Source organism: Anastrepha ludens, chromosome 6 (assembly GCF_028408465.1).
Source record: "Anastrepha ludens isolate Willacy chromosome 6, idAnaLude1.1, whole genome shotgun sequence".
In the NCBI taxonomy this organism is placed as follows: domain Eukaryota; kingdom Metazoa; phylum Arthropoda; class Insecta; order Diptera; family Tephritidae; genus Anastrepha; species Anastrepha ludens.
The window spans coordinates 43777917-43796005 of record NC_071502.1 but is presented as its reverse complement, the minus strand read 5'-3'; positions in this window follow the sequence as shown (position 1 = coordinate 43796005).

The window sequence follows — 18089 nt, the reverse complement described above, 5'->3', positions numbered from 1 at the left end:
TAGTTAAAAAAGTCAAACCGTTTGTGTTTTATTCAAAAAAAAAGTTGAAGCGCTCTTACTGAAAAACGCTATATTATAAATAAGCACTAATTAGTGATAATTGAGGAAGTAGTAAATTATGTCTGCACATACAATAGTTAACGAAATAAACTTAATAATCTATGATCACCAACAAGATTTAGACAATCAAAGTAATTTAGTAGTTAAAATGTAGCTTTTAATACAAGGTGGCGCGAAATTAGCCGCCCTAACGGAAGATTTCCAGTTTTTGCAATGGCGTCGTATGCCAATCATATCTGGCACTTGTGAATTAGACAGCTGTAGTATACAAACAGACAACCGAAAAGTTATTCAAAAACCACGTTGGATGATTAATCTTGCACCACCTTCCATATATCTTCGCCCTTATGCCAGAAACATGAATGTGTGAAAATGAAAATGTTAGGAAATTGTATGAAATTGAAATGATAGGAAAGTTTGAAATTTTATTGCTGTGGTAAAATTATTTGGTATGGGAATAGGTTTCCGCCGTCGTAAAAGAGGTGTCACTGCTGATACTATTTTTGTGTTCGCTTTAATAATTTACTGGTGATTTGAAGGTGTATATGTGAGGTCTCGATCGCAGTAGTTCAGATTCGTTTGAAGCGTAAAGATTCTATTTTATCTGACGTCAAAAGTGTCTACGTTCGTCCCAGCATTTGAATTCCCGCAAGCTTCATTATCCCCTTTTCAAGAAAAGTGCAGCTGAAACGTGTCGTATATAGATCAGTATTTACGGTAATCACGCTCCATGAAATACAACTTGTAAAGAGTGGTTTCGACGCTGCCAAAATGTCAATTTCGTCGTGAGTGATAAAGAGCGAAGATCGCGAAGGCGCACCGAAATAATTCGAAGAAACTCAACTACAGCAATTATTGGATGAAGACGCATGTCGATTGATGATATGTCTAAAGAATTGGATGTTGACAGATCAACCGTCGGTAAACGTTTACATGCAATTGGAATGGTCCAGAAAGCAGGTAACTGGGTGCCACATGAGAGAGCGACAGAAAAGAAAAGGTTTTCTGCAGCGCATCGTCAATGGCGATGAAAAATAGATCTACTATGGCGGCCGCCGTAGCCGAATGGGTTGGTGCGTGATTACCATTCGGAATTCACAGAGAGGTCGTTGGTTCGAATCTCGGTGAAAGCAAAATTAATAAAAACATTTCTCTAATAGCGGTCGCCTCTCGGCAGGCAATGGCAAACCTCCGAGTGTATTTCTGCCATGAAAAAGCTCCTCATAAAAATATCTGCCGTTCGGAGTCGGCTTGGGTCCCTCCATTTGTAGAACAACATCAAGACGCACACCACAAATAGGAGGAGGAGCTCGGCCAAACACCTAACAGAAGTGTACGCGCCAATTATTAATTTTTTTTTTATGATAACCCTAAGCGTTGAAAAAGTTGGAACCTGCCAGGCGAACCAGGTACATCGACAGCGAAAAAAAAATGGTCATGCTTCAATGGTTATGTTGTGCATCTGGTGGGATCAGAAGGATGTCATCTATTATGAACTCCTTAAACCATTTGAAACCATCACTGGCGATTGTTGCCGACTGCAGCTAATGCGTTTGAATCAAGCTCTCAGAGAAAAACGGCCGGAATGGGACTAGAAATGACAAACCGATTTTGCTGCATGACATCGCCCGGCCACACGTTGCTAAATCGGTCCAGAAATATTTAGATGCACTGAATTGGAAAATCTTGCTCCATCCGCGGTATTCCTTCGGATTATCATCTGTTCCGATCAATGCAGTCAGCCCTTATTGCAGAGCGCTTCACTTATTACGAGAGCATCGCAAACTGGCTCAATGAATCGATAAAGTCAAAAGAACTCAAATTTTTCGTTAGAAGAGTCCGTATGCTGCCTGAAAGATAGAGTAAAGTTGTAACTTCCATATCTTTTATTATTCAATTGTTTAAATAATTCATAAGATTGGCTAAGAAAGGACGGAATCTTATTCCCATACTCAATACTTCGATTTTCGACATTGAAGCAGCACACTTAGCCAGAATGAAACGCTGGTACAATGAGTTCCAAGATCGTCATGTAACATATCGCGAGATAGAGGCATCCTTGGCCATTAATGAGACTAGCATACATTTAATATTGCATAAACATTTTCAGAAAATCAGGTTATATCGCAACTGTTCCACTAGAGAAACTTAAAACAGTTAATTCCAAGCGATACACAACCATTTTGGTTGCCTGAAGTTTTCGCAGAATTAAGAAAAACCAACCGGAGAAGACGAATCATCCTTCAAAAGGACAATGCGAGCTCTCACGTATCGGTGTCACCCAGAGTATCAGTGACAGAGCTTTTGAGCACGCCAAAGCTCGCATTAATGGGTCATTCGCCTAACAGTCCTCATTTGGCACCTAATGATTTTTTTCTTTTCATGCCCGAACGTCAAAAATAAAATGCGAGGTTGGCGTTTTTCAACGCCTGAAGAAACTGTTGAAGCTTTTAAAGAGCTCGTTTTGGAGGTATCCACTTTTGAGTAACAAAAGTGCTTTGAAAATTGAAACAAGTGAATGCAGAATTATATTGACTTTCAAGGCGAATATTTTAAAAAACCAATAAAGCCCTTTTTATTATTATTTTACTGTGTTTTTATTATGTGACGCAAAATATGAATGGGAACCCTCGTATTGATAACATCATCGCCATCAATAAATTTCTTAGGTTATGCAACATCAAAGGCGTCTAACTAGACGTACAGGGTTGCCCATATTCGACGGACCCATCTGGCAACCCTGTATCTTTTGACCGAGACGTCAGATCGCTTAATGACATACCGCGTTGGAAGCAGATTTTTACCATGGAACAGTGCACGCCACGCGAGCGCTCCCAAATTGTTGAAATTTACATTCAACAAAAGAAGTCAATTGTGAAAACTCAACGTGCGTGTAAAAAATTAAATAATGTGAAAAGTGCGCCTTCTAAGAACACCATTAAACGTTTGTACGAACGGTTTTCGACTGGTGATGCTCTTTCTAATCCAAAGAAGCCAAATCAAAACCGACCAAGTGCGAAAACGATTATTGGGCCATTTTTCTTCGAAAATGAAGATGGTCAAGCTGTTACCGTCAATCAGGAGCGTTATCGCGATATGATAACCACTTTTGGGATGCCAATTATTCGTCGAACGCGTATGAGGCATTTCTGGTTTCAACAAGACGGCGCTCCACCACACACAGCTCGCACCACAATCAATTTTTGAAGAAATTGTTTCCTCGTCGTTTGATGTCGAAAAAGGGCGATTTTGACTGGCCACCGCTTTCGCCCGATTTAACGTCACCTGACTTCTTGTGGGGATATTTAAAATGAAAGGTTTATATTAATAAGCCAAAGACCATAGAAGAGCTCAAGAACGACATCCGTGAGGAAATAGCCGCTATTCCAGCCGAAATGTTAGTTAAAACTATGGAGAATGCTGCAAAACGGGCACAATACGCCATGCAGGCTCAAGGCGGCCATTTGAGAGATATCATATTCAGAAAGTAATGTCAACAAATCTACTTGAACCAAATAAAATGATTATTATCGTCAACATCAAAAAAATTCTGTTTTTCTTTGATTTAAAAAAAAACAAATGGGTCCGTCGAATGTGGGCAACCCAGTATTACTAAATATATTTTAGTTCTATTTATTGTAATTTTGATATTCTGAGCCTACATCATTTTTAATTAGTTCTCTTTCAAATAAATAAATATTCATTTGTTGCTCTTTTGACAACAAAAATAATAAATAACCCATTACGCCTTTGCCCTTGCAAGCAAAATTATGCGAATATTTAATGACAATATCGATGGTACATATGTACATATCTGTTTTATATTCCTTTTTGTTTATTTACCAGCGAACTGGCAAGATTCTCAATATTTTCTCTGTTTCATTTCCGTTGCTCTCCTTGCTTCGTTTCAATTTCTGTTGATGTTTCGAAAATTCAAATTTTTTGATTTTTCCATTGCTAGCGTTTCAAACGTTTTTCCTCTCATTTTCTCCAATTGCTGCTGGTGCTGTAAGAGACTCAATGAAATTAATTTTTGTTTTTCTACACTACCATTGCTTGGTTGGTCTTATCAGCCACTTTGCTGTGCAGCATTGACTACTTTGGCAGCTCAGCCAATCCCAGTTCGTAGAGACACGAATCGAGTATAGCAGATAACAACTGACGAAGCTGTTAACAAGTGTTGGCTGTATTTGTCTAACTCGCCATTGGATTTTAATTTTTTGCAGTATTTCAATCGATGTTTATTTGAAGGCTTAATAGAGCATCCCAATTTATTTAGAGGATAATATTTAGGATATTTGGGCAAAATATTGGAAAAATAATTGAGTTAAATAGGCGGCTGTACTTTGCTGGATGGTGAGTATGCACATATGTATGTACATATGTACATATATAAAAAGTCTAGGTAGGTAGGTGCAATGGGGAAGTACCACTCTAGCACTCCCCTAGTAGCACTAAAGCGCCGTTTTGATACCATTATAAGACCTCCAAAACGCAGATATCTACAGCCAACTAGAGCTAGTGATGTAGTGGAGAAGATTGCTGGGACTTAGGTTGGCGCACTGCCGAGCTTTCATGCGTGCGTGCCGATCATGCAATGGCCGGTAAACACAGCTATGAGTTTGGAAATTAAATGACGCGGAGTCCCCAGGACTTTCTGAGTCCCACATTTATTATACTGGGGCCAAAGGATTTTCGAAATAGTATATGAAGAAATGGAGCTCCATCTGTACTGCGCTTTTCTGAGAAATGAGTTGTGCAATTTCCTTCAGACGGATGATTCGGGTAGCAGGTCTCTGAGACCATATGAGTCCCCTTCTTGGCAATCTCATCAGCAATTTCATTTCCCTCTATGTTCCTATATATGTCCTGGGACACAGATCAGGGAAATGTTACTTGTTAAAAAGTCTAACTTTTGAAAAAATCAACTGCAGTTAGCAAATTTTTGTGTATGGAAGAAAACACCCAATACGGTCAGTGAAAAAAAATGTTAAAAAACCCCGCAAGTTTTCAGCCACTAGAAACTTGCACTTTATTACATTAAAATTCAAATGTCCTGTATGCAGTATTCTAAAGATTCTGTTTAAAAGTTATGAAATTTTGTTGGAAATTCATCAAATTTAAATTTTCTACAGTTTCAAACTTGGATTTGTATGATTTTCTTTAGAAAAATTAACTACATTTTATTATTGCGTTTATCGTTTATTGTGTTTAATTATAATTGAAGGCTTTTAATGAATTAAAGCCCTTTCTAGGACTTTTTGTTCCATATTACCAATGGACCCACAGTCACCCCATCTATGAAGATGAGTGAGAGGATGTGAAAAACCAGAGCATGTTTTATCGCCCATCTCGCAAAACTGTAGGGCGCTTGATTCTACGAACCCTACAAGTAGTTTCCTGAAATCATAACGAAGGCTACAATGAGAGTTCGTAAGGCCTTTCTATCGAGATTCAAGAGCCTACTTGATGCTTCTCTGCAAGGAAGGATCAATTATTTCACGTGAATTGAGTTCCGTGTTCCTCCTGTCTTTGATAATTTCCTTTAAATGGGATTTAGTAAGCCCGCAGAAGTGCTCTGGTCCACGGAATTTTGATGTGTTGTTTACCGTGTTGTTTACCCCTCCCACCGTATTTAAGACTTTGAAGCATTACTCAACGAGTTTAGATGCAATTTTGTGAGACTGCAGTACACATGGGGCTGCTTGGCTGTCTGACAAAATGCAGATACGCTCCGGATTAGTACCTTTTCGTAGGCATTATCTGGCACATATTTCTATATTATGGATCTCCGCTATAAAAACTTTGGGATAACCGCCTAGAGATACCCGCGCCAGTTCTACCATCCACAAGCCTCGACCCAGATTTTCGAGTCACATTCAATGTAGGGTTACCTCTCTCCCAGGGTAGCCGATCTAAAATAGATATCTTGAAATGGCTAGAGATCCCTGAAATGCAGATCACAAAATCATCCGCATTACCTTGGGTGTCAAGCATTTGGCCATCCAGAAGAGGACGAATTTATTTTTAAATTTTCACAAACTTGAATTAGTAATTTTTTTGTTGAAAATTTAACCATAGTTTTATGATATTAATATTAAATAAGAAAAAAATAAATTGTCAAAACTTGTAAGTAGTTCGCTGTTTTGCCTCATAGCAACTGCATATCTGCCCTTTTCTGTCAGATATGCACTATCTTTTGTGTCCTCTAAACCATAACCGAGTAGAGCCAAGCCCTTGACCTTTGTGCCTTAAAAGTTATTAGGTTTCATTAACTTTCATGCGCTTGGTAGTTATCTTATTCACAAATCCTGCACAGCGCAAATAGGCTCCATCCTAATGTTATTGGGACAATGGAAGCCAATGTCAAGGAAGCCTGTTAAAAAGGTTACATTAAAAAATATCTTTGATTCTCTACCATGGGAGTTATTTATGAGCATATATAATAAATGCACACCTTTTGTATTCTTGGTTAAATAACTTCCTTCAATGTTTTCTAAAAAACATATATTTTTCCTTTCGCTCTTTTTCCAAACAAACAATAATTTTGCAGACTTTCCTTTAAAAAATTATCTACTTCAGTTAATGTATAAACGATCAGTTATTTTGCGTTTAATATTCAAGTAAATGCGTTCTCATTCATATCAATCGAATTGGAAATAATCTTCGAGCGAGGGGGCCATGGCGAGATATTGCATTGCATACACATACAAATACGTCAATGAATTTGATTAATGATTTCGAAAATAAATTACACTTGTAATGGTAATAAGTAGCAAATGAGAAGACTCATTTATTTGTGTAAATATACATATATATGTATGTATGTATATGTGAGATATACGAGAACTTGCAAGTGATAATCTACAAGTGATGCCCATACTCGTACAAAATTCATCACACAACTCAAGCATTCAGTCAACCATTTGCAAGTGTTTGCATTTACATACAAACCTCATCTACGAGCATGAAGACACACTTGTTGTCAGTATGGTGGTATGTAGCACATTTATATGCATGTATACATAGCCATATACATATATAATATATCGTTGGGTGGAAAATTGTTAGATGTTGAACATTCAAAACAAAACTAAAAAAAAACAAATGCGAAAGAAAAAACGCATAAAGAAAGTTACCCGCTCACACAAATTTCCGTTCGTCAATGTTTGCCACCAATTTAGAATTGATGAATACAGCATTACAAATTGCGTTACCGCATTTGTTGTTGTTGTTATTCTTGTTGTTCGGAAAGATATTATGCCAAATGAGCGGAATATCAATTAACGCCCTCTCCATGCTTGTACATCTCACCCCACCAACATCTGCATCATCATCAGCACAGTCAACAGTTATAAGGCGCAATACGCTGCAGCATTGCTTCAAACCACACCACAACACACCACCCCATCCAGTTTTTCCTTTACATTACTCTAGTTGGTACGCTGTAAGTTTCAAACTCTCACCAGCTCATAGCTCACCTCACCAGCCAACCGAGGCGCTGGCAGATAAAGCAGTTAGTCAGACAGCCAGCCAAGCAGGCAACCAACCCACAAATGGGTGAAGTTAAGGTAAACGCTTCACTAGCAGCACCCACTTTGACTGATGATGCAGTGAAAATGTAATTAAATGTTTTTGTTGCCTTTGCTGTCTTTCCGCCACATTATGCTTTAGACATATATAGTATATATTTTTTTTTTTTGCGTTTTCGTATTCATGTTAATACAGTACTGCTTTTGTTGCTGTATTCATCTATTTTAAATGAGAGTAAAAATGGAGTAATCCACTTCACACATATAGGCGTGTACATACATACATACTATGTGTGTGGAAGTAGGGGAATGCATTTACAGTTGCTTTTTACATCTATTGGCTGTTTATCAAAAAGGTGAAAATTATCTCACGATCATTTCTCGATGTTAGTTTTGTTATTGGTTTTACGTAGGAAAGCAAGAACAAAAACAAAATTCGTAAATTGAGAAAATATTAAAGCAGTAGATAGACTGCGGGAAAACTCGTAAATATTGAGTTAATGAATTTTCTTAATACGCCGCTTATAATAAGGTCTGTACATACATTATATATATTTTTATGTACATATATGTATGTGCATATGTATATGTGTATATTTACCTAAACCTCGTATGTTAAAAACAGATAAATGTATTGTATTATAAAATGAGAATTTATACCAAATTTACAGATAAGTGCATATTTTCTATAGGAATTCAGGGGTAACTTTCAAAGTTTGGCGGCATGCGTAAACATTAGATTAAAAAGATTTAACAAGTAAGGAGTCATTTTGTTGGCCAAAGAATATATTTAGGGCGTAGCATCAAGACCAAAATAAATTGTTTAGGTCGTCTTAATTTAAAGGTGTAAATATTCGACCGAAAAGGATAGTAAGAATTAAGTTTATCTGAATACATAATCTACCATAGCTGCAACTATTTTGACAGCTTTTTTATATACAATAAATATTTTTTTTAAAAATTCTAACATAATTTTCAACAACTAGTTATGGTTGGAAGTAAGCAATCAACAGAATAAAAATCTAAGTCTGAAAATTTTTATTTAAAATTTATGTTTTTTTTTTCTTTTCTTATGTAAAAATATTACTCAAGGCCTTTACAAAATAATAATATGGTATTTTTAATTCAATTAATTTTTTCTTACCAAGAGTCAACTGGAGAAAAAAAAAATTATGCTGATTGTATCGATCATTTCGAAAACTGTTGAGATGAAATTAATACAAATTCAAAGTTGATAAATGCTCGTGGCAGATTGTCATCGTCAGAAGAATCCCAATGAAGTCTCCAAAGGATGAGAAGAAATAAATTGGATTCTCACAATGCACGAAAATCAATTAAGATTGAATGCATACAGTGGTAGGCATCAACAAGAGGACGCCAAAGCACAGGAAGTGGAAGCCAAGATTTCAGTACCGACCTGCTTTGACGAACACAGCAAAGAAAAATAGAGATTAGTCCAAACTGGCGAGGTAGCTAAGCAAGCAGTAACGATTTAATTCCTTTTGGATCGATAAACGAGTTATTTTTCTCAATCGGAAGGTTCAGTTCAAACACGTAACATATGAGATATACTATGTGCTTATATATATATGGGTTACAATGAAATATAAGCCGGATCATACGACTCTGAGAGCGCAAGCAAGCATTGAGCATCTCCTATGTCATTGTTCCCCTCAACAGAACCAGAAGTGCTTGTTTTAGATTAGAGTTGAGTGATTTTCACCTTATACAATGTACGAGTTTATTCAGGATCACAGAAGCAGTTTTGCGCTAAATGTGTTACCGCTGAAGAAAGCGCTCTTTTCATAAAGTTACCAATTGAGAGGGGTTTCTGTTTTGAACCCTTACGAATGGAGATATGTTAAGTATTCGAAAAGTACAAACTTATGGAAATCTCGGCGGCGCTTCTTCGCCAAAGTAGAATAGTGACAAAGCTAGTACCAAATTTTTCGATGCGAGCTCAACTTTTTATCGTATGTAACGATGAAACAGACAGATTATCAAAGTAATAGACCTATTTTCATTCACTTTTGGTCATTTTTACAGTTTTTCTATTGGTGTCATTTCCAATGAGTATCGATCAAAGTATGTACAAGCATTTGGGACGTCTACTCTTTTGGTAAAGTTAACCAGGAATAGTTTTGACTCCTTTTTCGCAGAGCACTTCTCAAGGATCTCCCTATAACTTGTAATACACTTCTAGTACATTGCGAGATCAGTTCGTTCAGAACCCTCCTACAGTTGAAGCTGCCTTCGGGATAGAACCGTTTGATTTTAGATAATAAGCAACAACTTAATTAAGTCCAGCGATAGAGGTTATGGTTCAAAGATCGACCTTCTTAATTACTGTGCATTAAACGGTGGAAATAATACAGAAGGTGCCGACATCCACGAACCGCTATTCCGCTTTTAGTGAATTTGAGAGAATCAGCTAATTTGCTGAAGTAATAATTAAATATTTGTATTCATTTATTATTGTTGTTTATTTTTATTATCATTCACGAGCGAATTAGCTCCACAATGTCGTTCTCTTTTTCGTTTATCTAATCGTTGCGTCATATATTGGGTTGGGGAATAATTTGATAGCGTTTTTTCTTTTGTTTGCTGTTTGGCAAAGCGTAAGTATTCATTCGATAAAACTCTTTCTGGTCTACAAAACTATGTTAATTGTATTTTTGAGTTATTTAATTTTTTAAAAGCTTTCAGGCTTAAAAATGGTATACTCATGAGCAAAAACCACCATTTTTGACACCTGATCTTCTTTGCTTTTCATCGAGGTCAAAAAGTTACCGAAGCAGTCCGGGACATTTGCGCCGTGTATGGAGAAGGTGTCATAGGTGAGTCTACAACACGGAAATGGTTTGCAAAGTTCGAAAATAGAGACTTTGACGTCGATGACACGTCCGGCAGCAGAAGCCTTTCTGAATTCGATGAAGAACGTCTCAAATCACTTTTGAAGCCTTCGAATTGCTTCTCAACATCTCGCCCGCCATCGAGCAACACGCCGTGATAAACAGCGCTTTTTGTACCGAATCGGCACAGGAGATGAGAAATGGTGCCTATATGTATATCAATATGAAGCAAAGAAAGGAGTGGGTGGCACCAGGAAATACGCCAAAGCAGAGAGTCAAGCCGGATCTTCATCCAAAGAAGATCATGATATGTGTTTGGTGGGACTGGGAGGGCATGTCGCACTGGGAAATGCTCGAAAAGAATTCCACGGTCAACAAGGCCCAGCTAGCCCGCGTGAATGAGGCTATTCGGCTGAAAGGTCTGATCGATATGGTTAAGCCCCTCTCCTGCACGACAACACCAGCCCCTTTTTGCACAATTCGTCAATGCCGCACTCCATGAGCTCGACTGGGAGGTCCTTCAGCATCCGCCGTATTCTCCGGACCTTGCACTGACCGATTACTTCTCTTCCGCTCTCCGCAACTTCTTTGACAGCAGACCAGGTGATTTTTGGCCAAACGGCATCAACAAATTGGTCGAGAGGTGGGAAAAGGTTGTAAACAGCAACTGCGAATATATAATTGATTTACTTATTGATATATTGTACTTTTTGTTTTTTGCTTAAATAAAAGTCTTCGGTAAAAACGCTACGAACTTATTCCCCAACTTAGTACATAAATACTCTCTCGGATGTCTTGTAATCCATTATTCTTGTGCCAGCTCAACCTGACACACGCTGCAGTGATCAGACGGACGACACCCTGGGTTTAGTGCAAGACCGTTGTAGTGAATTGAATTGCCTACACTGGCGTTGTGACCTAGACGATTTTGCATGCTTCTCGTAAATAAGTAAACACGAACGAGTGTGGAAATCTTCAATATCTTTTTCACTATTGTTCCAACATTAAATGTCGACTTGCTCTTGAAAAAGTACGGGTGCCCTTATTTTGTATAAGTCTCTCATACTCAAAAATATTTAATCTACCTTGAAAGCCTTTTTCTGCCAGTTCTCTGAATTGAATCAACCGAACTCCATTTATATTGCATATAAAATTACGCTTCGCTTGAATTTTGTAGCCACCACTGTATGTGCACATCCGCACTGAAGTGTTTATGTAGAACAACAATAGTAACGTTAACATACCAACAACAGCTATGGTAAATTGAAAACGAGTCGATAGCAGTTTGCTCCGGGGTTAAGTAATTAATAAAACACCAGTTTTACCATCATTAATAATGTCAATTTCAATTTGTCAGAAGAGCGAGAAGAAATTAAAAATGTAAAAAAGTAAATGATAATATGAAACGCTAGTGTTTAGTGGTTTATTAAAATACCAAAAAAGTTAAATTTGATCGAAATATACAGATATGAAAACTTTAAATTCATGAAATTGGCATTATTTATTTCTTTGGACTCTTGATTGATTCTATAAACGCCTAATCGATTTTGCTTCGAAACAATAAAGCGCACTAATCGTTTTTTTTCTTTCACGTGGTAGCTGACGCCAGTTAAAACTATCGTAAGTAAGCTAAGAATAACTAAATTTGGGTTTTCGAACACATAAAACGCCTCTTCAGCGCTAATTTCAAGACCCCCTTTAGCGGTTTAAATATCGAATATTTAGTAAGTGAGTTTTTAGAATTTAGTTAATATTCATCCAATTATACCGCATTATTTCTCAGGCATTCTAATAAGAGCAGGCTCGTGGCGAATCCCACAAAGTAACTTCGTTATAGCAGCTGATTTGTTCTTCTTCTTTCTTGCGATTTGCTAGTTGAAATATGTCAAAATACCCGGCTTCTTTTGCCCGACCTTATTTGTTTGTTTGTAGTCTCATTTAAACTTTCACAATCCAATAGCCAATTTTGCAAAAACAAAATATATGACTATAGTAAGTGTTGTTGTTGCTCCAGCGAACTCGTTTTTTATGAACTAGCCTTTAAATTCCTCATGCGCATGGACTTTATGGAACCATTGTACAGATTTATATGTAAGTAAAAATACTCTCAGCTGGTCGGCAAAAAATGCCAACAGCTGAGATCACGAGATTCGAAAACGCTCTTTTATGTAACACGCTTGGGTAAAAAATTATTAAATTTCATGGAAAATCATATTAAAAATTAAAAAAAAATATTCTATCACAAAGCAATTTTGACATTTTTTAATGAAAGAGATCAGGGCAAATTTGTCGCTTGTCAGACTTTAACTTCATTCATATTTTATATCAAACTGTATAAGTTGCAAGGTATCCGTGAAATCTGACCTAGTCATGGTTTTTCTAAAAACTTTAATAAAATAAATAAATAATTGGCGCGTACATTTCTGTTAGGTGTTTGGCCGAGCTCCTCCTCCTATTTGTGGTGTGCGTCTTGATGTTGTTCCACAAATGGAGGGACCTACAGTTTCAAGCCGACTCCGAACGGCAGATATTTTTATGAGAAGCTTTTTCATGGCAGAAATACACTCGGAGGTTTGCCATTGCCTGCCGAGGGGCGACCGCTATTAGAAAAATGTTTTTATTAATTTTGCTTTCACCGAGATTCGAACCAACGACCTCTCTGTGAATTCCGAATGGTAATCACGCACCAACTCATTCGGCTACGGCGGCTTTAGGTCTCCATTTTATTGACAATAAGTAACACAATTTTAGATTTAAATAAAATCATATAAAATTGGTAAAAATTATTATAATAAAATTTTTCTTCTGTTAAAACAGACCATTTTCCAAGAATTGTTGAAGTTTCCATTTCTGTGCATTTCCAATATAATTCAAAATATTTCATTATTTAATATTCTATTAAAAAGCCATGGCTTGTTTTGATAAATTTTTCGCATTGTGGTCTTCCTCGGCATTCAAGCTTTATCGGTTCCCACACCGTTCCATCAACAGCTGTTGCTAAGCCTTTCGACAGAATTTGACCCTTGCACCAAAATTAGAGTAAACGACTAATTTGTGTCACTGACAGATTTTTAAGAACACAAATTGGGAAACTATCGAATACTTTTTTTGTGTTGTTAGTTAGTATGTGTACATATGGCTTGGTATCGAATGAAACAGACACTGTTATATGCATCATCAGCACTGCCACAATTGTGTTTGGACTGAAAAAAGTTTGCCACATATCAACTCACACCAAAATTATTCTTAACGTATTTTTTGATAACATATAATACTATCTATCGTTGAAGGAACCCAGGTTTGGTATACTGATAGATCCAAGCTGAAATATAGAAGTAATGGGCACATCTCCACTATATTCCAGGAAAAAATTTTGCAGGTGTAATCTGCACGCTCTCTGCTCCAACGACCATAGACTCAAATATAATCGTTCTTCGAAGTTTGTGAACGACGGCGAAATGTTTCTGTACCAATTGGAAACCCATGTAAAGATAACATTGTGGTGTATTTCAGAGCATAAACAGTTTGAAGGCAACGGCAACGGCAACGGCAACGGCTTACGGCCTCACAGATCATGAGGTCTAACCTCGTCTATATCATCAAGAGCCTTTATGTGAACTATCCAAGGGTTACAAGATAAAACTATTAAGCTGTACAGTAGCTTGGATGACCGTAATGAAACCGTCCATTATTTGCTATGCGCTTGCCCAGACCTTTCATTTCTCTCATTTCTTATATGCCTGAGAACCTAAGGTTTTCAGTGACCTCATTTTTAAGGCTATAGGCAAACAATATTTTTAGCAGCAGGATTATGAAACGAGTGAAAATTCATCAAGTTGGGAGCATTCCTAAGTAAATATGTATGCAATATAATGATGGTAATTAATTGCTATCGCGCGGATCACTTGACACATAGCGCCGGAACAGCTTTTGCCTTAACCTGGGCCCATGTCAGGTTTTCGACTGAACGATCAAGGTCATCCATATTGCTACGTCGCCATGAGCTTCTTGGACGTTCTCTATTTCTTGCTCCTTGTGGATTCCGACCTAAAGCAGCTATGCTGACTTCATGCGCTGGTTTGCGCAAAGTATGCCATATCCAGCGCCATTTTCTTTATCGAATCTGAATATTTCTTGGCCGCGGTCTTGGAATTGTGGAGTTTCGCAGAAGCCGAGTTGTAGATTACCGGACTATAATCCGCTTGGCGGACGGCGAAAAGGAATAATGGGTATGGGTGGTCTTGCCTTGAGGTATGATAAGTTCTTCAAAAAATCCACTACACCCGATAATTCCTGCTGGTGAATAAGCAGCAAATAAGCACCAAATTAGCATTTTTCCAAGATTCCACATCGCAGCGTCTGTCTTCATCGTCAACGTCTATCTCGTAGCGAGCGGTTGTCTCTTGGAAATCTACCTATTAACCGCAAGCTAAACCTAAGGTGGCAACAGCATCGCAAGGATAGGGTCTCTTGGCTAACACCCTATCACTACGCAAGCTCATTGTTACTGGAACCTTAAGTAAACATGCCTTGACGATATTACCATAAAATCCTCTCTTTTGGTATCACCGTAATTTATTACATCATGATCGACTCTTAACACGGAATTTTTTGCAAGAATGTTTGTTCTTCCCATATTAAGTACATCTATTAAGTATATCTATAAATCCTTTTTGCAGTAGATTAAAATGATTTAATACGCTTTATATGAAATAACGAACTATTTTTGTGATGTATTTTTCGAGATATCGCAAATTTTTAATAACGCAAAGTCAAAAACAAAACGACGAACACGTTTCTGGCCACCAGCCACACGCCACAAAATTCTCTCAAAAGAAACTCAAACAACCAAATAAAATATCTTACCAGTTGCTGTTGTCAATTCCCCTATAAAATCTACAAAATGTTTTATTAAATTCCACTCACTATTAGACAACACACAGAGTCCATATTTTCGTTCTTAAATACTAAGCAAATGTGTTTGTGTTTTACTATGGCACCATTTAAAACGAAGAAAAAATAAATCAAACCGGGCATCTTGATATTAAAAATAAATCAAAAATTTTGTGGGTGATAATGAAAACGCAATAGACTAATAGGGTAAGCGGGCTAATAGGGTAAGCGGGCGTGGAATGGCTTGTGTTTTTCTTTTGTATTTTTATTATGGTAATGTTTTTTAAATAAAAAACACAATATCGTAACTCATACAGTTTTTAATATTATATGTTTTGATGCGGTTTTTTTTTAAATATTCGAAAGCATTTTCTCTATAGATTTAATTTTTGATATTTTTATTAAAAAATTTTATAAACATAATTAAAGTGTGACATTTATGACGTAAAACGCATACTTTTTTTTTTTTGAATGCCATAAATTGCAAAATTTTTCGAAATTCAAAAATCCGGCTCGACAGACTATAACTAACATATGACCACTAAGTATTGAGACTAACTTCAGACATATCGATGGTTTTCGAGAAAAGTGACATAATTCAAAAATACAAAATACTGAGGTGGGTCAGTTTTCTAGATAATTGACGCGCCAATTCGATCACCTGACAAAACGACACTAACGCCATCTCTCAGAATTGCTTCAAGATTCGCTTATGACGCTTTTCCAGATAAAATTATATAAACTCTGTACTTGATTTTTGCTTTTAACGGCAAAACTCCGAGTTTGAGTTAATTTTGAGTTGTGTCGCTTTTCTCGAAAACCATCGATATATTTGAGAGCATAAAAAAACACACAGCTATAGCTCCATGCACTTTTCATGCCCAAGTCTGATTATAAAGGGTGGTTAAGTTTCAAGGGCCGATATTGATTTTAAATAAAATACAATTCTTTTGAGAAATTATTATTATTTCTCTTTATTATGATAATACTGGTATAGCTCAATTATGCGTGGAACAAAATATTGGCCAAATGGTCGCCGTGGCCTCGGTGGCACACCTCCATCCGATGGTCCAAATTTTCGATGACGCTGAGGCATAATTGAGGTTCTATGCCGTTAATGTGCCGAATTATCTAATCCTTTAGCTCTTGAATTGTTGCTAGCTTATCGAAAGAAAGAAAGAAATCCAACGGTGTCAAATCACATGATCTTGGCGGCCAATTGACATCGCCGCGACGTTAGATTATTCGTCCATAAAATTTTTCGCGCAAAAGAGCCATTGTTTCGTTTGCTGTGTGACAAGTGGTGCAGTCCTGTTGAAACCACATATCGTCCACATCCATATCTTCCAATTCGGGCAATAAAAAGTTCGTTATCACTAGCGAACACTATTCACAGTAACTGCCTGACCGGCATCATTTTGGAAAAAATACGGCCCAATGATGCCGCCGGCCCATAAACCGCACCAAACAGTCAATCTTTGTGGGTGCATTGGTTTTTCGGCAATCACTCTTGGATTATCATTCGCCCAAATGCGGCAATTCTGCTTATTGACGAATCCACTGAGGTGAAAATGTGTCTCATCACTGAAGATGATTTTCTTCTTGAACGCCCGTTTTCATAATAAGCCTGAATAACTTTAACGCTTGTTCGATTATGTATCTTTCCATGGTTCAAATCGAATTTGTCTGAACTGGATAAATGTCAAATGAAATGCAGAAATAAACTTGAGGTTTAGCTGTGGTTCACATTCAACATCGGCCCTTGAATTTTAATCACCCTTTACTTAACTGCCAAACTCATATTACGCGAAAGTTTCCATTCAAAATGCCGTACAAGCTGGATTTACGTAAATCTGTCGCCAATCTGTTTGTACGACTCAGTACAAGTGAAATTCTGAAGGTGTTTGAAGATAATTCAATCTCCCATGCGACTATTTTTCGTGTTTTGGAACCGGAAAATAAGGTTATACAGGGTCGCTCACCAAAAGTAAGTGCCGCAACAACGAAAACACTGCTTTTAAGTGCCAAAAACAAGGTTGGTCAATCAACACGCAAATTAGAACGAAAAGTTGGCATTTCAAAATCTGTCGTGCACAAGATTTTGAAGAAAAACAATGTAATTTATGGTAAACGTAAGCAAACACCAAAATATACAGCGAAACAACTCGAAAAAATACCAATTTGCTGCCGTGCACTTCGTCGTGAACACTTTGCGAATGAAAACTTCATGATTTTGGATGATGAATCGTACTTCACATTTTCTCATCATGAATTAAGTGGCAACGACGGTTTTAACACTGACAATATCGAAACAACACCAATAAATATGCCAGCAAATAAAAATTCGAGCTGAAGGTGCTGGTGTGGGTGGCCATTTCTTCAAAGGGTGTTTCAGATTCCATTGCTTCGCAAAAACAAAGCCAAAGCGATCAATGCTGATTATTATAGCGGTCAATGCTTGCCAAAACTGAAGAAATTCATCGATAAATATCACAATTGCGACGTAATCATGTTTTGGCCAGACCTTGCAAGCTGCCATTACGCAAAAAAAAACATTGGATTCGTTAACTTAGCAAAAATACCATTTGTGCCAAAAAAGGACAATCCTCCAAAGGTGCCCCAGGCAAGGAGGCACGAAACGAGCAACAGCTGATCAATCGAATCAAGCGAAAGTTGAAAGGAATCGTTATAAACACCGTCCAAAACTTAAATCGGAACATTCGGCCCACTCTACCACAAATCGAAGGCAATG